The following is a 27,597-nucleotide window of genomic DNA, read 5'->3' on the forward strand; positions in this document are numbered from 1 at the left end:
CATTGGCTACATTGGCTGGGTCTGATGGGTGTTGAGCCCCACAACAGCTGGAGGACCACAGTTTCCCATCCCTGTTTCAAACATTGTGCTGAATGCACACAGAAGAAGGGGCTCTCCCTATTGTATGTTCAGAACGACAGCTGAAGAGTGCTCTTATTCTACTCTTACATCATTCTCCAAGAAGGTTTAGGTTTTAGAGGCACCCAAGCACAATTCTCTCTGTGCATGCTCCTATGGGAGTTGCTCCCTGAGAAGTGGATATAGCCTTGCAACCTACAGCATTGCACAGGTCCATGTCTGCCCACCCCCAATCAGTTTAATATTTTAACGTGGCCTGAGGTTTGCAGCCTAAGTCATCAGATTAGCTACAATGGAGTATGTATGCATATATAGAGAGAGAAAGTTCTGGCCAGCCTTACAGTCTCATTGGAAGTGATAAGAGTCAGTGTAAGCTTAACCACACAGAGATCTGTCCTCGGTGATCTGTGGGGGAATTATCAACACTGCGACATTTGTCACATCTTTTCACAGGAGATGTCATTTTTTTCTTGAGGGTGGCTTGGTTATCTTATAGAGTATGCAAACAAAGTTATAAAGTCTACAAATTAAAGCAAGGATGAACACTCTGTTCTTTGGCTAACACAATGTACAGTATTCTATACTCCCATATCAAAATTGCATCTATTTTAATATACGGTAATTACACCAGAAAGGATTTCTGTCTCAACAGATGATGAATGTCTCAGTCCTGGCACAGTATAACACTTCATGTGGGCTTCATTGTTGCACAGTACACAAAAGAAATAGCTATTGAGCCTTGCTGGCTACCAGCAGTTGGGAGAAGCTTCTTTCAGCCATTCTGGAGGTTATTAAATGCACGTACGTGTGCGGAGCAAGACTACCTTCCTTGACGATGAGCTTTTGTTAAGTGCTAACAATCTCCATGCAATTAATTGCATAGTCCCCTGTGATAGATTAGTGTTCAAGTACTGGTTGAGGACCACATATGCAAGCTTTGAGGAATTTGGATTGCTTTGGGGGTTTTTCTCAGAACCCTAAGCAGCAACCCTGCACACATAACTGCTTAAATTCCATTGATTCTTATGGGGTTTAAGCAGCCGATATTCAGAGGGGTAGTCACATGTCCAAAGTCCCATTTGCATTAATTAATAACAAAAGAATAGCTACTGGATCTGGCCAATTGCATATCTAGTCCAGCATCCTGTTCCCACAGTGGCCAACCAGATGCCTGTGGGAAACCAGCATGCAGGACCCAAGTGTCAGGAGCTCAGCCTACACTTGAGTAGGACCCCGGTAGAGACACATGCCCGACTGGCATGTTCTCTCCCTCCTGGTCAAATGTTCAGGAGCTTCAAAAGCTTTATTCAGCCCAAACATCACAGCAACTGATGCCAACCGACACCGGCACACTTAGGGATCTACAGAGTTTGTGCACCAAGCATAACAGACCTCAGCAACTCAGCATTTTGGCTAATCTACTTTATTCACATATAAACACACACGGAGCACTGCAACATGGCTCCCTCTCTCTCTAGCATCAGACAGCAAAGAGAAAAAACAAAGGACGATAGTCTCACTTCACGGAACACAGTAACACAAACATCCTGTCTCCGTCACGTCCTACTTTGTGGAGTCAAAACATATACCGTCATGTGAAAGACAACAATCCCATGACTGCAATCATGGAGCAGGAATGCTAACACTGAGCACACGATCACTCTCCCTTCCTGTGATTTCCAGCAACTGGTATTCAGTAGTTCTGCTACTGTTGATCTCATCCAGAACACTCTGGACCTCCTTGCACAGCTACTGCCTGTTTAGTTCCCCTCTCAAAGTATGTGTCAAGGACTTGAGCCCTCTCCAGAAGGATTATGCACTGACATTTTGTCCAATTACCCCCCCCCCCATAAAATCAGGAACCAATACTGGGCAGAAGCAAGGAGCTTTCTTCCCAATGTACTAGCTTTTCAACGTGTAGAGAGATTTCTTGATGTATCTGTGCATGAGGATGGATTCCATGGGCCTTCTGAGGTGGTACTGAGTAGAGCTAAGCCAAAGTCTCATGTGTTTCAGTTTTCAATCTCCTGTCAAAATTTGCATGCTTGATGTAGGAGGAAATATAGGATGTTTGCACACACACTCACAAAACCAAATATGTTTCTCTGGGTTTCATCCAAGATACTAATCACAACTCAGACAGAGCTGTACAAAAGGCTCGGCATATAGGCTGGTTTTGAAGACTCTGGGGTAACAGGCAGTCCCCAAGCTGGCCCAAGGCCTTGTTATTGAGCTTCCCAGAGCCTGAAAAACCAGCTTTTCTGGGAACAGCCTGAGCTTTGATTAATATCCGGGAATTGAAAAAAAGCAGACAATGCTCAAGGATACATCAGAGAAGCAGGAGAGATTGCAATAGAAACAAAAGCAAAACTGACCCTCTAGCACAGCTGCACAAGTGGATTATGCTGCAAATATTGCTGAACAATTGAATGGGCCAGCCCTACCATTAGGCAGAGTCAAGTAGCAGATGCTGGGGGGGGGGGTGTAACAGAGCAATGGCAGCAGACCTACAGCTGTTCCCTCTGAGTCCTTTCCCTATTCTCCTCTGTTGGAGGACAGAGCTGTGGGTAACACATGGCCTGCCCTCAGCCCCCTAATCTAGCCCCCTGCCCTCTCACGTGGTTGAGGACACCGACTGCTGACATTGAAACAAAGGTACAATTGCCAGCTCAGTTAGTTTCAGTTTCTGTGTGGAATGGGAAATACACCAAAGTGAGCAAGAGGCAACATGATACAGGTGTATAAATTTATGCATGGAATGGGGGAAGTGGATTGAGAAAATCTGAATTCATGAAGCTCAATTCTGGAAGATTCAGGACAGATAAAGGGGAGTACTTCTTCACATAATGCATAGTTAAACTATGAAATTTACTCCCACAGCAAGCAGAGATGGCCACCAAATGAGATTGAGGATAGAGCAAATTCATGGAGGAGAGGGCTATTGATGGAGGCAGCAATGCTTCTGAATGCAAGTTGCTGAAAACCACAGGAAGGGAGGGTGCTCTAGGGCTTGAATCCTGCTTGCTGGTTTCCCACAGGCATGTGGCTGGCAACCGTGAAAAGAGGATACTGGACTAGATGGGCCTTTTTGCCCAATCCAGCAACTTCTTTATGTATTCTTACCATATTGCCCTTCACCCCAGACTACTAAATGTTTTGGACTGGCCCTGATAGGCTAAGATGGTTTTATAGTATGGAAATGTAGGACTCTTTTCTGTCCCTTAAGAGTAATTGCAGATTTGGTCCCGAAGACAGACATTTTGGAAGCAACTGCAGAAGGACTGCATTTCTGCATCTAAGCCTCCCCACCACCCAAGAACATATTCCCATCCTCTTCTTTATTCACTACACAATGAACTGAGTCAAATGACAACAGAGAAAACTAAAATCAGGAGGAGCAGCACTCACATTGCCTACAGCAATAAGAAACTGACGGGTGATGTGATAATGACAGACAGATCCTTATTCCCATTCTAGAGCCTGTCTACCAACGAAGTAAGTCGTGTCGTCAATATCTGTCCCAGCGCTGTGTCCACCTCGCACAGTTGCCGTTCTCTTCTTCCTTCTTCCCTCCCAGCTTCCTGATTTGCCACTTGAAACCACCACTGAACTGCCAATATTATTATCACTCAGATGGAAGCTGTTCCGGAGTTTGGACAGTAGTAGATTTCTGTAGGCAAAAAAGAAGAAGAAAGGGCAAAGAATTTAAACAGCAGCTTTTGGTATGAGTTGCTAGTCACTGCCCCACCCCAACAAATGACTACCAGTGGGGACTTCATGTAGTTCCTAGGGAACTACAAATTGCATAAGAAGACATACTAGAGGTTTAAGCGATTGATGGCCCCAGACCCCAAGACTGCACTGAAGTGAAGCTACCTACTGCTAGGGATGGGGAAATCAGTCAGTTTCATGTCCTCACCAGTTCTCATTCTTCCAGTGTTAAGTGCAGAGCTTGCATTTTCATATCAGTTTGTGTGTGTTTTTCAAGTCTGCATGAAAGTTCACCATCATTTTATTATCAATTTCTCCTAAAATACACATTGTTGTATGCAACTTTCCTAATGTACACATTTTTGCAAAGCAATTTCCATTAAGAGAATGCATTTTTGCATCTTTTTCACATACACATGTTTCTGTGCAAGCTATATGCATTATTTGGATGGAGAATTGTGAATTTTGAGAAATGACTGTGTTTAATTGACAATCTTGGGATCTGTTTTATTTCTGTAAGCCGCTTAGAGTTTCTTTTTCTGATCAAGCAGTGTTATTTAAATGTTGTTAAATAAAATATGTCATGGATGCTCTTAGCTAACCCACACTCAGTGTGTAACCTTGGACCAGTTGCTATCTGTACTAATTAAATATCTCAGCTTGCTCTACCTTACAGGGTTATTGTAAGGGTGAAATTGGTTACTTCCACCCTCAACAACTTCAAGTCTTGCTATATAAATAACATTCCTTCCACTGGTAGGTCATTGTGCGAGCTTATAGTCCTTTGGTTCATTGCGGAATTAATAGATTGTGAATTAATAGATTCCCCATCAGCAACACATTCATAGCACCCCCAAACAGACCCTGCTTTGAGCTTTTATTCTACAGATAAAACTTAAGATTTCATAGATGGGTCAAACAACGTTTAGGTTTCGTTGATGGGATAGAAATGAAATCATCAAGAAACAGCATCTTTCTTTCTTTCTTTTTCAATGCAATATAAAAATGAATTGCAGTGGTTTCAGGTGTAGGTCAGATACACGTTTATTCCAAATAAATCTTAGGTACAGTTCAAAAGATGCCTCTGATGTTTGAAATGAAAGGATGTCTGTCATCTTTCCCTCTCTCCCTCGCCCTTGTATTTTATTACAGTATTTGCTTCCCCCCCTCAAACAATGGATCCCCAGCCAGGAAGTGAAAGCTATTGTCAGACTAAGCAGAGCCATGTGTGGAGAGCTGAAATGCACGCAGCGAAGGGATCCATCTACATAGAAACCTGGATAAATAAGAGATGGAGTAGAAAAAAAGAAGGCAGGAGAGGAGTTATTGGAAATTGCTAGCCACCCACAGTCTGGATGGAGACATGAGGCAGGCATTGGGTTGAAGGTCGCAACTTTATTTTGACATCCTGGGCCTGCCAGTTGCTGGAAACCACAGGAAATGTGAGTTGAGCTACCAATGGCTACAATCCCTGATAGGTTCTACCTCCACTGTGGGAGGCAGTAATGCTTCTGAATTCCACTGGCTGGAAGACACAGGAGGGAAGAGTGCTGTTGAACTCAGGTCATCCTTGTAGGCTTCCCATAAGCATCTGGTCCCTGTCCCCCACACATTTTATACTTCCTTGTAGAAGTCCTTCTTCAGACAGGGCAAAGGAAACCCCGGCACTCATTCCCACAAGAGGCCACCAACCTAGATGGCTTTGGACAAATTTATGGAGGAGAAGGCTATCAATACCTCCTAGTCATGATGGCTCTGCTCTGCCTCCACAGTTGGAGGTAGCAATGCTTCTGAACACCAGTTGCTGGAAACCACAGAGAGGGAGAGTGCTCTTTTGCTTGGGTCCTGCTTGAGGGTTCCCCAATTGGGGAATCTGGTTGGCCACTGTGAGAGCAGGATGTTGGACTAGATGGGCCATTGCCCTGTGCAGAGAACTCTTTTTATCTTCTATAAATCAGTGGCTCTCAAACATTTGTGGCTCCCAAACATTTGGGGGCCATCCTCCCTCTTGGTGCCATAAACTCACCTCAATGCCCCCCCCCATTCCTACAGTATAAAAAGCATTCTTCAGAATAGTGGTTTGCATGTAATAGCACAATAACATTCAAAACCGTAACAATTCTTTGCTCATTTATTCAAAACCCAATGGAAACTATTTATTTTAATTAATTCCACAAAATGGATGACGTGATCCTGTGATACTTGCTTTTCAAAGCTGTATAGCCATTGATACCTTCCGCTCTCCCTGCAACCCCTTGCCCCAGGTAATCCCACCGGTCCCCAGGGGGCACTACCACCCATTTCGAGAACCACTGCTTTGACTGTGTGATGTGCATATGACCCTGTAGCAATCAGAGATGTATGATGCAACCACAATGGGGGACTTCCCACTGCTCCCCACCTTTTGTCTCCCTAGGTATGATCAGCTGTGGGGATTGGAGGAGTTGCTGAGCTGCCATTTCGCAACTGCATCTCTTTGCCTTCTTCCAGCCTGAACATCCCATCCCGCGGTCCCAGCGGTGCACAAGCTCCCCTCCTTGGCTGGGCTTGGTTCCTGCACCCCGTCTCTCAATACTCCTCAGCCTGCATGTGTTAAGCAGTGCTGAAAATTAGCCTTCTCTCTGTGAATGGCAGAACGGCATTAAGGGTATGCCTCTTTCCATCCAGACAGAAAACTTACAATGAGGATGAATTTGTAATTACACACATGTCAGAATAGAGAGCATGATATTTTGCAGGGTCTTTATTGAACATTGCTTTAGAATATATTTTTTTTCCCTTGTAGGAAAAAAGAAAGAAAGAAAAGAGAGCCTTATTGTACATCATCCTTGTTATGGGACTTTTGTAAATTTTGTCCAACTATATGCGTGTGTGTGTGTGTGTGTTTTCCATGTTTCCCTGACACAGAACTTGCCGACAAGCTGCTATTCTATGATTGATGTACTTATTTCTACTAAACTACCCCTAACCAAGCATATCAGTTTTATACAGTACGTGTATATTCAATTTCCTACAGTTTTGACTACTAAACTGTCTCAGTGGTGGAACAAATACATTGAGCAGGTTATGAAGGTCTCGATGAACTCATGCAATCACCTGGATAAAGAAATGGAAGTCAGGTACTTTTCATTGATGGCTATGGCTTTGGCACATAAGGTCCTCTTTTTTATAAAGCTAGGTACAGACAAAAGCAGGGGGGGCGTTATGTGTGTGCCCCCCCCGACAACTTGAAGGCAACGTAATAAAGATTCATTACGTGTAGCACTAACCATTTTTTTTTGTTAGAATAATAATATCTGTTTCACTATATAATATCTGTTTGAACAGGCTCTGTGGGTTCTTGTGGTGCTTTTAAAAACCCCCCACAAAGTCTACTTTGATCAAAGACCATGGAGGAATGTTTTCTTAAAAGGAACAGGTAAGTTCACAGACAATACTAGATATCTTCTGAGGCTTCAGGCTACCATGCACAGCCATTTTGCACACTGATTCAGGTGATCTGGTTGACATCATTCACTTGGAAAGAAGGAAGGATGGAAGGAAGGAAGGAGCAACAACATAGCAACAACTGCTCAGATAACAAATAACGCTAGACAAGTCTCTGGAAATAATCCTTCTAGTTCCAAGTAGTTAATTGCCTCCTTATTCTTACTGCCACCCATTGGAATTTGGTGATTATCAATGATGCCTATGGGAGAGCCATCTCTCAGCAAGTATTTAATATAGAATTGGCCTGATCTTTCCTGGTAGTCTTTGCCATAACATTTTTATGACCAGGTATTATTATTATTATTATTATTATTATTATGCGTTTCACCTCCCCAGCCCATGTCCTTTGGGCTTTCCAAAGGAAGGAGATACTTCTGAGCAAATGCCAACCCTTATCTCCCTAAGAGAAAATAAAGAGAGGGAAAGGGAAATGTCTTCTCCGTCGAATGCCATTTTCTGCTCTTCTCTCCCCAATGCATGCCAAATCATGGCATCTGTTCCTGCTGTTCTTTAGTTCTCCCATCCAGCGTGTTTTTCAACTTCCTAGGAACATTTGTGGTTCTTAAATCCAAAGGTCATGTTTAACATTAGAGGGGTGTTTTTTTTGGTGGAGAAGAAGAAGGCAGCGGATGTGTGTGTGAGAGAGATGGGGTCTGTTTCTGTTGGAAAACGGTTGGCTTGGCTCTTGTTGTTTTCTCTCCCCTCAATTCCTTTCTTAGCTGTTCATTAGCTTTTACATCTGATGGTTTTCTAACATTTCAGCACAGAGCACTGCAAGTTTCAGCTTCATACAGTGTGGTTGTGGGGTCAACAAGGGTTAAAAAGGTTTGCCGCCCTCTTGTCAGTTGTGTCTGTGAATGCTGCAAGGAGGAGAGTCGTCTCACGCAGTCACAGCATGGAGAAGGAGGCACTTTTGTCAGAGGCCAGGAGAAAATTCAGGCTGCATCCAAACCCCACTAGCTTTCTTCTAAACAAAGGCTCTTACAGTAAATACTCAAAAATCTCTTGAATTATATATGACAGTTTTATGCAGAGATACAGTGAGCTTAAGCCACCAAATTCCTCCTCTCCTTTCTTCTTCGGTGTTCAAACTGCGAATCCAGACCTCAAATGCTAGTAAGGTAACCTTTTCCCCCCCTTTTTTTTGGGGGGGGGCTGTTGATTTATGGTATGCAGTGTAGGCTGTGATCCTAGACCCACTCACCTAGAAGGGAGCCAAACCATTAAGGGCCTGGTTCTCACTATCCAACACACATTGCACACATAGACCAACAAACTACGGTTTCCAGAGTTCTTTGAGCACTATCATAGTGCTTTAAATGTGTGGTGCAAATGTGGCCATTGTGTTATTCTGAGGCAGTATAACACACACACACACACTCTTTGTGTGTGTGTGTATGAGAGAGAGAGAGAGAGAGAGAGAGAGAGAGAGAAGGATGTTGGGTGCTGAGTTATTTTTGCCTCAGGAGAATCTCAGGTCCTTAGACCAAATACCTGGCCTCTCTATCTGGCCCTTGGGATTCTTCCCAGGCCACGCCTCCTCACCAGGCCATGCCCCTCCCCCTAGGCCACACCCCTCACTGGCCCAACCCCACACCTTCTTCCAGTTTCTTTACCTGGATGAAATGTGTCCTTGAACAGTAATAATGCCTCTTGGGAAAGCGCTTGTGTGCTTGGACGCCAGCCTACTGTCGCAAGCTAAGAATCACATCAACTGCCCCACTCATCACTGCAATGTGGCCCCCTGGAACAGAAAGGAATGTGGCCCTCTGACTGAAAAACCTTCACCACTCCTGCTTTCATCCTTTTCAGGTATTCTGTTTGCATGTCAAGCAGATGCAGGGGACAGGCTGTGTTGAGACGTTCCATCTCTCCATTGTGTTTCCCTCACCCTAGTGCAGAAAAAGATGGAGAAGCCCTTCAGAAAGAAATACTGCAATCTTCCTTCCTTCCTTCCTTCCTTCCTTCCTTCCTTCCTTCCTTGTGGAGGGCGAGAGAATGAAAAGCACCTTCTGATAAATTTCAGCTCAGCTCCAGGCAGTACAGTGGGATGTCAAGCAGCTGAGAAGCTGGCGGTTGTCTCTCCGATCGGTTGGCTATGTCGCAACTGGTGTAGGTAGAACATCACAGGAACTTGTTGGATCAGAACAATGGCCCATCTAGTCCAGCACGCTTTTCTCAGAGTGGCTGAACTGTTGCCTATGGGAACCAACCCAACAAGCAGGATTGGAGCACAAGAGCAACTCTTCCCTCCTGTGGCTCCCAGAATTGTTGGGTTTTGTGTATGTTACATATATAGTGCCTTTTTGAAAAAGAAATGCTGGTTGGAGGGGGATAATCGTATGTGAAAAACTTATAATGTTGTTTTTTAATTAAAAAAAGAAAGAAAGACTGACTAAGTTTGAGAATGGATTATTCCACCAAAGACTCCCTGTCTTAGGCCCTGCAGCCTAGCAATGTCTACCTTTGGACACAAGCATTGTGTTCAGAACTACAGGTCTTGAACCCTTCCTCCTAATACCCTGCAGCTCTCCCTTGGACCAAACAAAAGCCAGATGCTATTTCTGCCTGCAAGGTTAATCTTAGTACATTTGTTCTCAATTGCATATAAATCTCAGCAGCGTACATATGTGTGTGTGTTTGAAAGTATATTTGTTATAAGTTGTAAAGCACCTTAGGATGCAACATCTGAAAGGACCAATAAAGGGACATTGGAGCACTCTGCAATTTTTATATTTCATTGTGCAACAATTGTACATTGACTATTGAGGAGCCAAACCTATTATATATTTGAAGAGAGTAACCTGGGAAATGATTTCAATAATGTTTTGCCGTCTCCATAATGATCGGAAACAGTAGTTGAGATGCACAGGAACAGTATGTGTATTTATACACACACACCACTAGATAATTGATGTGAGCTCCTTCCTCTCATTATAACAAGAAAAAGACTTAAGAAGAATATGAGACATACGTCTTTTGTAACATATTTTGAAAGAATTTGCTTCCTGTTAGGTGTATTGAATTTTTCAAACCTCCATATATTTATGGCGAAGTGTAACAAATTACTTATAGCTCACAAAAGCTTATGGCATACGATTACCCTTAATTAATGGGTAAGTGCAAGCCTTTATTATTCAATGAAACTAATTTATTATCTTAATTCTCTGATGTTCTGTCCCACGTTTCTATCGAAACCATTGTTTGCACCATGGAAACCAGCTGCCACCATATGTAGGGGAGTCTCTTTTTATGACCCACACCACCTAATTAGATGGCATTGTTCTTTCAAAACTACCACCCCAAGAGGGGTGAACCGTCATGCTGTAGCTTCCGTTGGTGACCTGAGAGGCAAAGCCCTCACTGGTGTTCCTGTGTCTGTAGCTGCAAGAACACCCTTCTCCTCTCCTGTGCATTCATACAACTCTATTATTTCCCTCTCCGTTATTTTCTCCTTGATGCTTTTGTGCGCACCTCTCTCCCCCGCGCACACACACCTTTTTTCCTCTGAGCAGCGGCACAGTCGCCTTACCTGTCCCCTTGTCTCTTCTATTAGGCTCAGCTAGTTAACTGAAAGCAAGTGAAAAGAGCTGAAAGCTAGTGGGTGTCTGAGCTGCCTAGCCGAGAGTTTCCCCAGCTAATTGCCAGTCCTAATAGGCACCATTAGCCGCTACAAGCCCTTTGAGATGGCCCTGGGCTCCTCTCAGGTAACAGCCATCACCAGATAAAGGCTGAAATATGCTCCATTTAGAGAGACACTTGCAGACAGGGATGTCACAGGCTGCCAATTATGTTCTGCCTGTACACAGTCACTTCCAAGCAGTAGGCAAGACACATACATCGGGAGCTAAAGGGACAAGCTGTGTACTATCTTGAACTACAAACGTGCAGGGCTTATGGGGACGCACCCCCTTTTTGAATTAGGCCACATCAAGTTTCAATTATCGCCTCCTTTGTTATCTCCCGACTGGCGACGCAGCTCAGAGCACCATCAATGTGGCAAAGCCCCAGAGAATTCCATGGAGCAATGCAATGCCTGCACATTCTGATCTGCTCTTGTGGAAGCTGCAGAAGCAAGAACACAACCATCACAACTTGTCTGGCATGGCATAAGAGACCCATTCCTCTAAGGGAGGGGGAAAGGGAAAAAATAATAATCCATGGGTTTTAGTCTGGTGGAATTTTGGCTGGCGGTAAGATTAGTCTGGTGGTATGTTTCAGGAGTGGGAAAAGAATTGTAAGCAGAGCCTTCACTGCACTTTTTAAAAAGCAGAATTCAAATCAAATTGTCAGGTGGGAAAAACTATTTGTCAAGTGAAACATCTGTAGAAAGCCAAAGAAGGTTCAACCAGAAAAGAAAAAGATATTTCAGTTGGAGGATCACCACATCTCTAAACTAATGAATGAATTAAGCCACACAGGATGAATTTGCGCAGTCAATACATCTTCATGATAAAAATATATAAAATTATGCATGGCATAGAGAAAGTGGATAGAGAAAAGTCCCCCCCCCCCCCATAACACTAGAACTCATCGACATCCAATGAAGCTGAGAGTTTCAGGACAGAAAAAAGCAAATCCTTCCTCACACAGCACATAGTTAAATGATGGAACTCGCTCCCACAGGAGACAATGATGGCCACCAACTTGGATGGCCTTAAAAGAGGATTGGAAAAAACCATGGAAGAGAAGGCTATTTGATGGCTACTAATCAAAATGACTATGATCTGCCTCCATGGTTGAAAGTGGTAATGTCTCTGAATACCAGTAACTGGAAACCACAGTTGGGGGGGGTGTTGTTCTTGGGTCCTGCTTGTGGGATTCCCATTGTGGCATCTGGCTGGCCACTGTGAGAACAGGATGCTGGACTAGAGGAACCAGCAAGGCTCTTATGTTCTTATGCTCATTGTTCATGTATTTTTATTAGTATCCTTGTTCATAGATATTTTCATAGATATCTTCATCCATATGAAGTTGATCCCATGGCCATAACGAAGCATGAACAACTGCTCTGTAAAGATGACCTGCTCACAGTTATATACCAGTGGTTCATCCCATTTCATAGTTTCACATAGGCATTTCCTCAATATCACCATACCACAAAGATTAAGCTTGCTGATGTTCATCTGCAGGAAGTACCATGTGCTGTGATATGGTTAGATGCCATTGCTGTATTTGTCATGACATTGAGCTGCATGGGAATCCTGTCAATTAATACAGCTGCCTGAACCTGTGCTTCTTGTTGGCATCAAGGTATCTGCATGGAAGGTATTATTCACCACTACATTCACATGCAATACCTATGTCTGAAATCATGTGATTCATTCAGTACAATCTAAGTCTACAGCAGCAGTAAAATCCAAAGTTGGGTCCAAGTGGCACCACACTGTCTGAAAAAGGGGCTAGATACCTCTTCTGATGCTCTGGGCAGTATCCCATGCTAGTCTTACTCAGAGTAGATCCATCAAAGTTAATGGGAATCACTAGCCTATTAATTTCAATGGGTAGGACTTGGTTGGCTGCAAGCCTCAGAGTTCAGCTAGACACCAAAGTCACACAATCCAGTGAAGACGCAATCCGGCATGGTCAAAGTAAAATACTCTGTGGAACAAGTGCCAACTATGTCTTTATACAAATGAGACTGACGATCAATCTAGCACTGTTTTAGCAGAAAGGCTGCAGCATGCTCATATCTTGGAAGAGAGTATTATTTTTCAATCTTTAAAGAAACTTCACTCACACCAAACAGAAAATCTTGGAAACCCTACAGCAAGAAGTCTGGGTCCACTGCCAACAATATTTTCCCTAAGATTGTCAGAAATCATACCTACATCATGAAATATACAGAGTGTTTTATTTTAAAACTGTTTATTACCCTACATTCGCCATATGGTAGTGATGAGACAGTCTTGGTTCCTCTGCAATGCCAGACTCGCAGTACCCATCATAACAGATTCAGAGGAAACAGACGAGAGTTCAGCAGAGGAATATTTCACTTGGTTGATGGGGAATACTCAAAGAATGAAGACTCAACAGCCTTGACTTAGCAAGGGATTAAAATGACCAAGGGTCTAGAAACCAAGCCTTATGAGAAGTGGTTGAGGGTGTTGGACTTGGTGATCCCAGGGTCCCTTTGAACCCTGCAATTCAACAATTCTATAATCCATCAGTGCCAGGTCCATGCCTTCAGTGCTTCTCCTTTCTTCCCTGACTTTGCCACTTTCTGCATCTTCTGGAACCAATCACCACAACTACCTGGCCCCAAAGGACAAGTGAGAGGAAGGGCAGTAGTGCTTGCTATTCCTTTTCAATCCCCCATGTCTCCCTGGGTCCCTGCCACTGGGCAAGAAGGAGAAAGCAGAAATGGGAATAGCTTGAGCAGCAGTAGCAGCAGGACCAGGGAGCTGTGTTGGTCACCACTGGACCTCCACATGAAGGAAGGCACACAGCAATGTCCACCATTGGTGCCAGAACTGGGGTTTTCATAGAAGCAGAGGTGATATTTACTTGCAAGCTGACCTGTCTGTTCTTTGAATTGGTTGTGACTTTTTTTCTTGCTAACCTGGCATTGCAGGAAGTGCCATGTCAAGCATTGTCAAGGGTCCACTGGTAGAGAAGGAGTCATTTGCAGTTCCATATTACCAAGTTACAATCAAAGTCTCAGTCTAATATAGCATAGCAGTTAACCCAGCCCTAGTTACTGCACAAAGACATGCCCTATGGATTAAAATAAGGACAACACTCCTAAGAAACAAAGGTCTGATTATTTATTTTTTACTTACCTTTGTTGCACTTCTGGGGATTTCCCTCATGTGTTTGCTGTTTATGATTTGTAGTCTTGCATTTTACAAAATTATATATATATATATATATATATATATATATATATATATATATATATATATAACATGAACCGGAATAATTCATTGATGTATATAGGACAAGTCTCACATAGTTACTTGATGATAGTTCTCAATATGAGTGGAGAGCAAAGACATTTGAGAAATAACCAAATCCTCTTTCCCTACTTTCAAAAACTTTTTTTCCATGAGATTAATTTTTATCCCAAACATCTTTTATTCAAAAACCCTGTTTGTTGTTTTTCCCCCCACTAGAGAGTTTAGCCCCCTTGCTTCATTAATCTTGTCTCCCGGATCCTTCCATTGTTTTCAAACCATTTAGGGGGCTTTGTTCCATATCTAGCATCACTGATGAGAACAAATCTATCTTTGATTAAATGAATCAGATAGACGTGAGATAAAGGGAAACAGATTCTTGAGATGCTTCTGGCATTACAAAATACCTTTGCAACTGCCCATCTGACTCCTCTGAGGACAACATCAAAGCCTATGATTGTGCATGAGAAAGTAGAGGAAAATGGCATGGCAGGCACAAAATGGTACCTAGACAAAGGCAATTGGGGATTTGAGGCCCTCAGCTTATAACACCTGCTTTCTACATCACATAGATTCTTACATTCAACTCTTGATGTTTTGATGGCAAAGGTGAGACCAGGACAGCAGTTCCCAAAGTGAGTGGAAACCAGTGTGATTACTTAGGAGCAAGGAGGCATCAGCGTCCTTGGAGGTGTACCTGGAGGTGTAAATGACTATCAGATATGAAAAGCTATTATCACTGGATCAAGGCAATAAGTTTGTTGAACTGATTAAACTAAATAGTTTTAAATGGGTTTTGAATAAACATGCAATGAATTGTTACTGTTTTGAACATCATTGTGTTATTAGCTTCCTTTGTGGGTCATGCAAACTGCTATTCTGAAAAATGTTTTTTACAGGGTGGGGTAGGGGGCACTGGGAATGAGTTTATGGAGCCAAGGGGGCAGTGCCCCAGGAAACCTCAGGAATCACTAGGCTAGGAGAACCTGTGGCCATCCAGATCTTTTTGGACTCTGACTCAAAACAGCCCCATTGCCAATGGTCAGGTATGGTGGTTAGTGAAATCCAACAACATCTGAAAGGCACCATGTTGGGTATCAGAGCTTCTCTGACCATGCCTCACATTATTAATGCTCTCCCAGTGGCTTATACTTATGATGTGAAAGCACGGAACAACCTGGTTCTGCCATTTCATCCTTACCATATTTCAATCCACTTGTATTTCTACATATAAATTTAAGCCAGAGTTCTGTTTTCCTGTGGTCACTCTCTAACCCCTAGCTCAAGATTACTTATGTGACAATCTGTGGGTCGCCATTGCAGAGAATGCCCTTTCTTCCGATTCCTTCTCTGGGGCACCTGATGCTCATTAGAAAGACTTGAGCGCCTTGGGAAAAGTATATTCCCCATGAAACCCACCACCGGGGACACTATCATTGCAATATCTCAGGTGCCAGGGAAAGAGGTAGACTGCTTTATATCAGGAGTCTGGAAATAAGCAGAAGGGATAGCACTCAGTTTGGGACACAGATACACATTAGAAGCAGGGCAAATTCATATCCTGAGTTAAAAAATCCTATCATTGAAAGCCCCCCTCCTCAGTCTTCACATAGAGCCTTTAACCTCTGTTAAAAGTGAATCAGAAGCCCACAAGCACATTTGGCTGTTGAGATATGGGCAAGAGCAAGAGATCTTGTTAGGCTTTCTTACTGTAGTGTGTGTTACCAGACTCTGTGCATGAAGCATGCACATACACTGAGTTGGGAGTCGGAGGGAACCTCTGTAGCATTTTCATTTCCTACAAGCTGCAATTCCTATGAACAATAATTATAAGACACATGAAATATACAAGAGCAGCTGAGCATATTTCAGTCAGCAGTCCAGGAAAGTCCTCAAGTATGCATGTCCACACTCTGAAAAGAGAGTGCCTTCAAGTATTAAATTAGCAAAGCGAATAGATATGCATTTTTGTATTTCATTTTTACAGATGCATTTGCAACCAAATTAGCAACTGGATTTTCTCCAATATAAATAAGAAAACCCCTTGCACTTACCTATTAATTAAGAATAATGTTATGCCATAAGCTTTTGTGGTGTAATTTGTAACTCTTCACTCTAATAAATATGGAGCTGATTAAAATTTCAGAGCATCCTATATGCCATAAATTCATAGCACACGGTGTATTGGCCAACATCCATTCACTTTATACAGCCCTTTCCCCAATGAATTTCATTCAAGGAGAACAGGGGTGTGCAAATTAAGGATGCTGTATTAAGTGGTTTCTGGGTGGCAATTTTGGAGCAGCAGCAACACCATTATAGAAAATGAAGTCTAAAGTGTATTCTGAGCACCATAGCCTGACCACATGCTTCTGAGTTGGGCTGAGAAGAGCTGCAATGTGACAATGCAAACGTTTAGAGGGTTGTGGTACTTGTGCGCCACTACCCAAAAAGAAGAAAGACATCACTGAAAAAGAGTGCCCATGTTTGCAGTAATGTTGCACATGTAAATGTATGTGTAGAGATGCAAATTTAGAAATAGTGGGCTGTGTGCAACACAGGAGATCATATGCCAGAGGACAGGTCAGCTTCAATAAGAACATGCATAAGCATATAAGAAGAGTCTGCCGGATCAGACCAATGGCCCATCTAGTTCAGCATCCTGTTCTCACAGCAGCCAACCAGATGCCAAAGGGAAACCTCCAAGGAGGACCCAAGCACAAAACACCCCTACTACCCCTGTGGTTTCCAACAACTGGAATTAAAATTGCTACTAGCCATCATGACTAGTACCCTTTGAACACAGTCGCCACCTCCATTGTTCTGTGTCACCCTCTTTTCAAGCCATGCAAGTTGCTGGCCATTACTGCCTTCTGTGGGAGTGAGTTCTATAGTTTAACTATGCACTCTGTGAAGAAGTACTTTCTTTTGCCTGTCTTGAATCTTCCAACATTCAGCTTCGCTGGATGCCCATGAATTCTGGTGTTACGAAAGAAGGAGAAAATATCTTTTCTCTACCCACTTTCTCCATGTGATACATAGTTTTATAAACTGTTATCATGTAGCCTCTTACTCTCCTTTTTCTCTAAACCAGGCATAGCCAAACTTGGCCTTCCAGCTGTTTTGGGACTACAGTTCCCATCATCCCTGACCACTGGTCCTGTTAGCTAGGGTTGATGGGAGTTGTAGTCCCAAAACAGCTAGAGGGCCAAGTCTGGCCATGCCTGCTTTAAACTAAAATGTTCAGAGCAACAGTTGCACTAGTGGAATCTCCTTGTGCAACAGATTGCATGACAGAGTTACCAGCAAACGGCTTCCAAATTCTCTTGCACAATGACATTCTGCTGGTGCAAAACATTTTGCCCCAAAGAACAAGTACACCACTTCAACTTAGCCATGAGCATACGAGTAGGGCTGCATTAGCTCCTCTTTCATCCGAAGGAACCTAATACATTTTAAATGCTCATTGAAAACTATTTATATTTTAACTCTGGTAATCATGGTTTTTTCTTTTCTTTTTTTTTCTTTTTTGGAGGTGTGGGGGTCATGGAAGTCTACGTTGCCCTGTTTAGAATGACTGGGAGAGGGATGTGAGGAATACGTTTCTTGGGCTAACCAAGACATTCATTGAGGGAGACATCAGGGAAAGCTCACACCTCCTCTTGCCAGTCTTTGAATCTCCCTGGGGAAGCCTGTCTCACTCTTCAGGCTCCCAAGCAATGGCATTCTGAAAGGCAATGTCAATTGTATGAAACACTCCTGCCTTTAAAGCTGAGGTTTCTACACTTTCAGAGAGTGAGACAGAGAGAGAGAGACCGACAATCAACAGATGCAATTTAACAGGGGGTGAAACCAAACCACTTAACTTCTTACGACAATGTAGCATTCAATATTACGAGCTGGAGCACGAGGTTGCTTTAATTGAGTATGAGATGCATAGTCTTCTGAATGATCGAAATTCAATTGTAACAGTATTTGTTGGCGACACGTGTAGCACTTTTCAGATTTGCTGGAGGTATCTTGTCATTGTACACTCAGAAAGAGCAAAACAGGTTAAGGATGATCCAGTAAAGAGCGGTCGCAGCAGGTTAGAATATACAAATCTGACTTAGAGTCAGAATATTGGTTCATCTCACACAGTATTGTATCTAACAGCAGTGGGGCCCATCGAGTCCAGCATCCTGTTCCCACAGTGGCCAATGAGATTCACTAATGGGAACAAGCAAGACCTGAGTACAAGAGGACTCTCCTCTCTTGTGGTTTCCAGAAACTGGCATTTGGAAGCATCACTGGCTCCAGCTGCACAGCAAAACAGAGCCATCATGGCTAGTAACCCCTACCATTTACTGTATGAGAGCTAATGCTATGTATGTATGTCAAGAAAGTTAAGCAAGGTGATCCTTTTCGGGGCATGAAAAATATCAATGATTTGGGTAGGGTGGGAGGAAACACTGGCTCTACTTAAACAGGTGGGCTTTTTATTTTTTGACATTTGTCTAGGTCATCAAGTAGCAGTTCTCTTAATGCCTTCTTGGTGCAAGTCAAGGAAACATCCTAGCAACTGTTCAAGGTTGGACAGGCGAGTTCATAAAATGCATATCCGTGACTCATAGCAACCTGTGTCCCACAAATCCCCTATTTTATGTCTTACATCCTTGCCTTCTTGAACTTAGATCTTATCACCTACCACAAACAAAGGCAGTATCTGAAATGGTCAATACCTGGACTCTGAGTAGCAGGCCAGCTGCAGGCATCATTAGGGATTTGGTAGATAGATATCACCTTGTCCTGGGAAGAGCCATGAACAAATTATCTTATATGCTGTTATCTCTCGGGCACCATGGAGCTCAAAGTGTTGTCGTTCAGATAAGAGACAGAAGTCAGGGCTTTGCCATTAAATTTCCAGGGCAGTTTTTGGAGAACAGGAAGAAGGATGCGATGCTCAATCTCCCATCTACTTATCTCAGATCCACTTGAGCTTTCCTTAACTTTGCAAGAAATACAGCAATCAATGTCCTGTTAAGCACTTGCCCTCCCCAGCCCACCCCAGTTTCACCCTTAGAGACGTAGGAAGCTGCCTCAGACTGAGTCAGACCATTGGTCTATGTAGTGTAGTATAACTGACTGGCAACCACATTCCATGGTTTCAGGCAGGGACATTCCCAGCCAGAAATTGAAACTAGGGCTTTCTGCACACAAAACGGGTGCTCTACCATTGAGTTGCAGCCAGGGTTGCCAGGTCAGGAGAATCCTAGTTCCTGGAATTTGAGGACCCAACCCTTGGGGGCAGGCTCTGGAAATGGATGTTATTTGTGAGAGGGGAGCAAATGAAGGCAGACCAATTCATGGAAGGCAAGGCTATCACAATGGCAAGCTTCCACCTTCACTGTTGAGAACAGTATGCCTCCAAGAACATAAGGCGAGCCTGCTGGATCAGGCCAATGGCTCATCTAGTCCAGCATCCTATTCTCACAGTGACCAATCATATGCCTGTGTTGGAAGCATGCAAGAAGAAGGACCTGAACACCACAGCACTCTCCCGTCCTGCAGTTTCCAGCAACTGGTATTCAGGTGCATTTCACCTCTGACAATGGAGGTAGAACATAGCTACCAGAGTCAGTAGCCACTGATACCATTGTCCTCCATGAGTTTGTCTGCAATCCTATTTGAAAGCCATCCTCCTGGCTGCTGGGAATCACTGGTGGAAGAGAATGGTGTGCTCAGGTCCTGATTGCAGGTTTCCCATTGGGACATCTGGTTGGCTGTTGTGTGTTCTGGATGCTGGACTAGACAGGCCCCCCTTGGCCTCATCCACCAGCCAGACTCTTCTAATGTTAGCAAGAGATGCAAGTATTCCTTGCCTATCTCCTTTTGTAGATGCACAGGTGAAGAACATCCTTTCCAACGCTGCTCTCTTTCTTCCCCTCCCTCTCCCTTTCTGCACCACACTGTCTGGAGTACAAATCTTTCACGGGCTTAACAAAGACCCCAAATGACAAGCAGGTTTGCTTTAATGAATTTTTGTTTGCATAGCTGACTAGCATCACGTTAAGACAGGTACCGCGGTGTAACGTAACATCCTAATCAATAGTTAAAAGGTGCTGAACAATCCCTGAGATGGAACAGCCTGAAAAACCCACACAGGGTCTCTAGCTGCTGTCTGGAGAAGGAGAAGAGAGGAAAGCGCCGCATCAATTTATGCGCAAATTGGTCGCATTTTCACACATAGCCCCAATTATCTAAAAAGGGTTTAACATTATATTTATATTGATAAGCTTAACAATGTTGAACTGCGACTCGCCGATGATCTCTTTACAATTCACATCCAAAGAGAGCAGAAGGAGTAATTGGAAAGCTTCCAGGATGTCAAGAAATAGAAGCAGCCTTGGTGGTGAGGAGGAGAAGGAGAGGGAAGGGGGGAGGAAGGAGAGGAGGAGATGAAAACGGCAGTACAAGGTCTGGCTTTTGCTGAAATTACAACATAAATTCCAAATGAAGGATGGCCAAGAATAACTCAACAATTACAAATTCCCTTCCAAAAGACAGAAGGAATGCTTTGCGATTAGAGAAATTGAGCCATCTCAAATGCCTTCAAAGGAGGAAAATGAGAGGCAGTAATGATGTCTGTTGGAGAGAAGGTGGGGGGACTTGATAGGCCGAATCACAGATTGAAAGCAGGAGGGGATGAGTTGAATAATTTGATTTTCCATAATGAATATCGAGACCTGACTATTTACGCAGTGAAATAAACACTTACCAAAGAACTCACACGCACACGCACACTCACACACACACACCTCTTCCCAATCCCTAGCAAACTCTTTGGCTAATCAGCACTAGTTAACGTAAGTATGCAGCATATGAACATTTTCTTAATTTGTTTGCACCATTTTGAGAGTCTTCTCAAAGCTTTGGACTTCCTTGACGCTTATCGGATTCCTCTTAAAAGTCAGAAACGCAAGGCCACCAAAAGAAGATGTGATATTGCGGGCAATCAGTAACCAAACTTGTGTCTCCTGAGCCCTGATTAGATTTTGATGTGTGCATCAAATTGAATTTTATTTTCTCAAATCAGCTCTCGATATAAAAGGGAAAACATTATACCCAGAGGATTGCCTGGGAGATGTAGTAAGACCAGGGTGGGGAGAAAAAGTATTATGAAAGAAGATAGAGAATAACCCCCCTCCCTGCTATAAATCAATACTATATCTAAAGGCATTCACAAAGATTCTTCCTTTTCTCATCAATTTCTCTCACGCCCACCACTAAAAAACCCCAACCCCCTAGCACTGAAGTACCAACATTGCAGACTAACTTGGGGTAAAACATGGAATAAAGCAGTTTCGTTTTATTCCTGCTGCAACAAGGGAAAGAAGGGACTCTCTTGATAGTTTCCAAGAATCATACTTTCCTTTGGGTGAAAGTAATAACAACATAAGAGATTTATGGTATATCAGTAGCAACTTTGTGGGGAGCCTAATCCCATAATTTCAGCAATTTGTGATGAGGGGAACATAAAGTCATTGGGACTGGTAGGGCAGAAGATAGAGAGACCAACAGGAGGCAGAGCCAGAGCCAGAGCTGACAACTTTTCCCTTTTCTTGTGAGGAATCCTATTCGGAATAAGGGGATTTCCCTTTTTAAAAAAGGGAAACGTTGACACCTATGGCCAGAACCAATGACCAACTAATTCTCAGTCTCCACCCCTCACCCTCCTATGAAACAGTTTCATAAAGGCAGCACAAAGGAGGCTGACAGTGCGGGATAAAACTCCTTGTGGGGGTTCAATTGCAGAAGCTCACAGCAAATTCCCAATTAGTCAGACTTTAATTCAGTATCACATTACTGGACAGAGTACAAAAAGAGTCTGTGACAGCATTTCCATTAGTACACACTCTACATAGGAAATATATGTCATCTTGGCTGGTTCATGCTCTAGTCAACCACTTTCTGCCCCCTTCCGCCACCGCAGCACCTCACCATCTCCTCATCCCACCACCGTCCTTGAAATGCAACTTCACTCTATTCATTTTTACTATATAGTGGTACCTCGGGTTAAGAACTTAATTCGTTCTGGAGGTCCATTCTTAACCTGAAACTGTTCTTAACCTGAAGCACTACTTTAGCTAATGGGGCCTCCCGCTGCCGCCGTGCCGCTGCTGCGCAATTTCTTTCTCATCCTGAAGCAAAGTTCTTAACCCGAGGTTCTTTTTCTGGGTTAGCGGAGTCTGTAACCTGAAGCGTCTGTAACCTGAAGCGTCTGTAACCCGAGGTACCACTGTATGTGCAGAGTCCCCCTTGCACCTTATCTGGAGTTGCTCTTCAGTCAGTGTTAGTCTCCCGCATAACCAGCCCTTGCCAGTGTTGTGGTCAGGATTTACTCTTGCATATATGAAGCTGGCCTCACTGATAATGGATTTTGCAGAATCTCAACCTCAACAGCCAGGGGCACCTCTGGAGTGGCTGTAACTAAGAAGTCAGGCAGCTGGGAACTGATTGAGGGCAGACTGAGGCTGGTGGGGCAGTGTCCCTCTGTTCTCCTTGTGTCCCCCCCCCCCCAAAAAAAAGAAAACTGCTCTACAGGGTTGGAGAAAACACCAGAACAGATTGGGGGGGGTGAAGTCCAATTGGCACAAGTGAAAATCCTTCCACTACCCCATTGAATCCTGGGATAAGGAACCTCAGAGAAAATGTTTTGATGGTCGATGGCCAAAGAAAGCACCCAATGACGACTGATACAATGAAACATTTGTTCTTTTCTCTTCTCCCTTTCCTATAATAGTTTGTAAGAGCTGGATGTACGGGCTTCTATAGAAATGCTTGCTTTTGAGCTGACTTAAAGCAAGCAAGCTGAGAAAGAAAAGCAGGGACTGAATCGTTTGGAAGGAGATAGCACTTTGTGATCTGATAGAAATGCCTCTTATCTGCATTCTATAAGGAAAGAAAGTATTGTGAGCAGCAAAGGGCCTTTGGAATAAGTGCTGTAACACGGTAATAAACTGAACTTCACCTTGCAGCAAGTAACCCCTAGGATGTCTATCCCAGGAAGCCCTAGATACAGAATCTGTTTGAATTAGAGCCAAAACATGTGATCACACTCCCCCAACATTCACACCACCCAGCAGCCTGGAGTGATAAAATTCCAGGGGAAATGTTACAACTTGACTTGGCTGATTGTAGAGACTGGCTCCCTAGCACTTAATGCTGATAAGGGACCATGTCCAAGGTGAAGAAGGTAAGAGGAGCCTGCTGGATCAGACCAATGGACCTTTAAAGCCCTAAACAGCCTCGGTCCTGTATACCTGAAGGAGCGTTTCCACCCCCATCGTTCAGCCCAGACACTGAGGTCCAGCGCTGAGGGCCTTCTGGCAGTTCCCTCATTGTGAGAAGTGCGGTTACATGGAACCAGGCAGAGGGCCTTCTCAGTAGTGATGCCCGCCCTGCGGAACGCCCTCCCAGCAGATGTCAAGGCAATAAACAACTACTTTACTTTTAAAATACAACTGAAGGCAGCCCTGTTTAGGGAAGTTTTTAATGTCTGATGGTATATTGTTTTAATATTCAGTTGGAAGCTGCCCAGAGTGGTGGGGAAACCCAGCCAGATGGGCTGGGTATAAATAAAAAATTATTATTTATTATTATTATTATTATTATTATTATTATTATTATTTCCAGCATCCTCTTCTCACATTGGCCAACAAGATGCGCACTGTAAGTCTAAAAGCAGGACTTGACGGCAGCAATGCTCTTCATATTTGTGACTCTCAGCAACTGGCATTCAGAGGCATATTTCCTACTGGAAATTAAACATACAGTGGTACCTCGGGTTACATACGCTTCAGGTTACATACGCTTCAGGTTACAGACTCTGCTAACCCAGAAATAGTGCTTCAGGTTAAGAACTTTGCTTCAGCATGAGAACAGAAATCGTGCTCCGGTGGCGTGGCAGCAGCAGGAGGCCGCATTAGCTAAAGTGGTACCTCAGGTTAAGAACAGTTTCAGGTTAAGTACGGACCTCCGGAACGAATCAAGTACTTAACCCGAGGTACCACTGTAGCTATCATCCAGTACCTGGATAGCTCAGTTGGTTAGAACATGATGCTGATAACACCCAAGTCCGCAGGCTGACCCCCATATGGGACAGCTGCATATTCCTGCATTGCAGGGGGTTGGGTCAGATATACTCAGGATCCCTTCCAGTTCTATAATTCTATGATTCCATGACTACTAGCCATTGGTAGCTTTTTCCTCCATGAATTTGTTCAACCCTCTTTTAAAGCCATCCAAGTTGGCAGCCATCACTGCCTCCTGCAAGAGCGAGTCCCTTAGTTTATGTATGTGCTGTGTGAAAAAGTACTTTCTTTTATCTGTACTAGATCTTCCAACTTTCAGCTTCATTGCATGCCCACAAGTTCTAATATTTTGAGAGAGAGAGAGAGAGAGAGACTTTTTCTCTATTCCGTTTCACCACAACATGCACAATTTTATACATTTCTATCCTCTTACTCATCTATTCTAAAATGTTGTAACTTCACAAAAATGGCAAAATTTCCAGTAACCCCAAACTCCCTTTGTAGCATTCTCTCTACATCAGTCCCCTACTCAGCCTCAGGGCTTTACCCAACTGCAAATGCTCTGGAATAGCAACCAGGGGGTGGTCACATTTCTGTCACATGGCAGACCCACAGTTTTGGGGCCACTACAAAGAAGGCCCTCTCCTGAGCTTCTGAAGGCGGAGGAACCACCAATGTATTTGGGGCCTGAGTCCTTTACCATTAGTTCCTGTTGGTGTAGTCTGTATGCTAAGAAGCAAGGATTGGAAGGAGTAGGGGTCAACCCCACTGCTTCTTTCAACATTATTAAAATAATAGTTAACAAGAATGGGTTGTATCCAGTAGTGTCATTCAGCTGATGTAAAGGTTTATGTTGACAGAAGGGGGAGTCAGGAATTCTACCACAGTTCAAAGGGAACTTGGAGGGGTGGAATGAGAAAATTATCTTCCAGAAGAGTCCTAGTGGAGACTGTTGGAGACCTGGCATTTGCCCAAAGGCGAAGAGGATTATTGATGGCTACTAGCAGCAATGCATCTCAATACCAGTTGCTAGAAATCGCAAGAGGGGAGAGTGCTCTTGTGGTCAAATCCTGCTTGCAACTTTCCCATAATAGGAAACCATCCAAAAAATCTGGAAGGGCTGTTGACCTGATCTAAGAAGCAGTTCTTATGTTTTTAAGAGAGTTGCTGATGTACTCAGGTCCTGCTTGATGGCTTCTCAGAAGAGGCAACTATTTGGCCACTGTGAGAACAGGATACTGAACTAGATGGGCCATTGGCCTGATCCAGCAGGCTTTTATGTGTCAGGGGCTGAATCTAGGCCAGTACTTATATTACAAAATGTTTGTGGAAGAAGGTTAGGAAAAAATGCTTTTAGCTGAAGATAATGCATTGTCAAACTACAGAAAAATGCAGGGTAGAATTCTTTAACATCTTTATCTAATATTTTATCCACGAAACATTGCATCGCCTTGACATTAATTTATATAATAGGGACAGAAAGTGATAATGCTGTTTTAGTGGCGATCTATGCTTAATTAACTGGCAGCACCAGCCTGTATCAAACGAAGAAGAAGCTACAGAAATAAAGCCTGTTTATACACCTTCCATCTTGCATTATTGAAAACACAAGAAGTCATTATGAGGAATAATAAGCACTCACAGAGCCAGCAACTAACAAATGCATTCAGAGAACTTTTCGTAAAAGTTTGTAAATACCGTATTGTATGGAAATTCTAATGCACATTAGCGCTCATGTACACCATCAAGTATTTTATTATTTTTTTAAAAAAAAAGTGGAAAAGATACTTATCTTTTAAATTGGTGTTTAATATTTTATTAGTGTGAGGCACATAATTCTCATCAAATGGAAGGAAACTCTTTTTTTGTATGGGTATAAATGTCTAGAGTTTAATATTTCAAAGATAAGTACCTACTTTTGCATCTATCACACAGTGGCTTAATGGAATTTACTTTTTCTTAAATATTTATGCCGTATATGTGTTTGGTCGTCAAATGTTTGTAGAATCACAGTGGTAGAACACTTACAGCAGCGTAGCCATCGATGTACAACTTCCTGTGATTTCACGATAGTTTGCAATAGGGATGGGGAATCTTTTTCAGTCCAAAGTCTGCAGCTCTTTGTAGGCACCTTCCCAGGGCCAAATGGTAGTGGTGAGCAGGACCAGAGGCAAAAGTGGGTGGAGAAATGGAGATGACTTTCTTACGATAGGCTACATTTCAACCAGAGAGTTGGGAAGCAGAGCTTACTCCATTGACTCTGCTATGACAGGCTAGCTTCATCAGACCCAGTGTTCATCTGAGGGCAGCCATTCATTCCCTCGGGTTCCCTAGTGGGAGAGATGGGAAGCAGACATAAGATATTATTGTTAAATACCATGGCATTTTTTTTAAAAAATGTATACACTGAAAAACTTTTGCAATAACTGAACTTTGTAAACTTTTTGTGGAATAAGCATTATTTTTTAGGAAAACGAAGTTGTGGTGTTATTCTTAAAAAACAGTGGCTAAGGCCTGGCCAGGGTAAAGGCCTCTTATATACCTGCTGGGAATGACAAGGCATCTGACCCTCACCTGAATCTCATAACTCTCCTGACAGGTGATTTGGTCTGCAGCCACAGTGTGGAAATAAAGGATGTGATTGCCCACCAGATACCAGGCACTCTACTATTCAAATTAGGCCCCAGTGTTTTTATTACAACCCCCTTCTCAATGAAGTAATCCATTTTAATCTAGAATTTAAATTCTCAAAACTTTCTTATTTGTTAATATGAGCAAGTAAACTACTGCTCTCATTTCATTACAAACAGTATTTCTACCTGCAACACACTTGAGCAAACCTGCTCCTCTTCTTTTCACAGATATTTTGTTGCCATTTGCAACTGTAGCTGCTTCTGATTAGTTATCATTTAACTCTTTGGGGAAATAATTACCATCACACCTCATGCCGAATCATTTAACCAACTGGAAGGATTACTGTTAATAGCACCAGTTTTCCTATAACTTGATATTGCTGGATAGTTTTGATGAACTGCAAAAGCATTTTTAGTTTGCTTTCTGTTGCCACCCTGGAACTTTTTTTTATTAGTGCCACTTTGATTTGTACGATTCCTAGCAAATGAAGGAAAACAACTTTTCTGCTTGTATATGTTGATAATATAATTTTGGTTACTGAGAACAAAAAGATTGTACAAAAACAAGATTGGGCACAGGTCTGGCCAGGACATAGGCGTCCTGACTGTGACAAAGGTGTGCTTGCTTGCTTGATTAACAGCTGTTGGGAACTTCAAGGTCCCTGCTCTCCCTTCTTATGGTCTTTGTACTAGACCTGGAGGCTCCAATAGAGAGCA

The sequence above is a fragment of the Podarcis tiliguerta genome, assembly GCF_965153285.1.
Source record: "Podarcis tiliguerta genome assembly, chromosome: 8".
Lineage (NCBI taxonomy): Eukaryota > Metazoa > Chordata > Lepidosauria > Squamata > Lacertidae > Podarcis > Podarcis tiliguerta.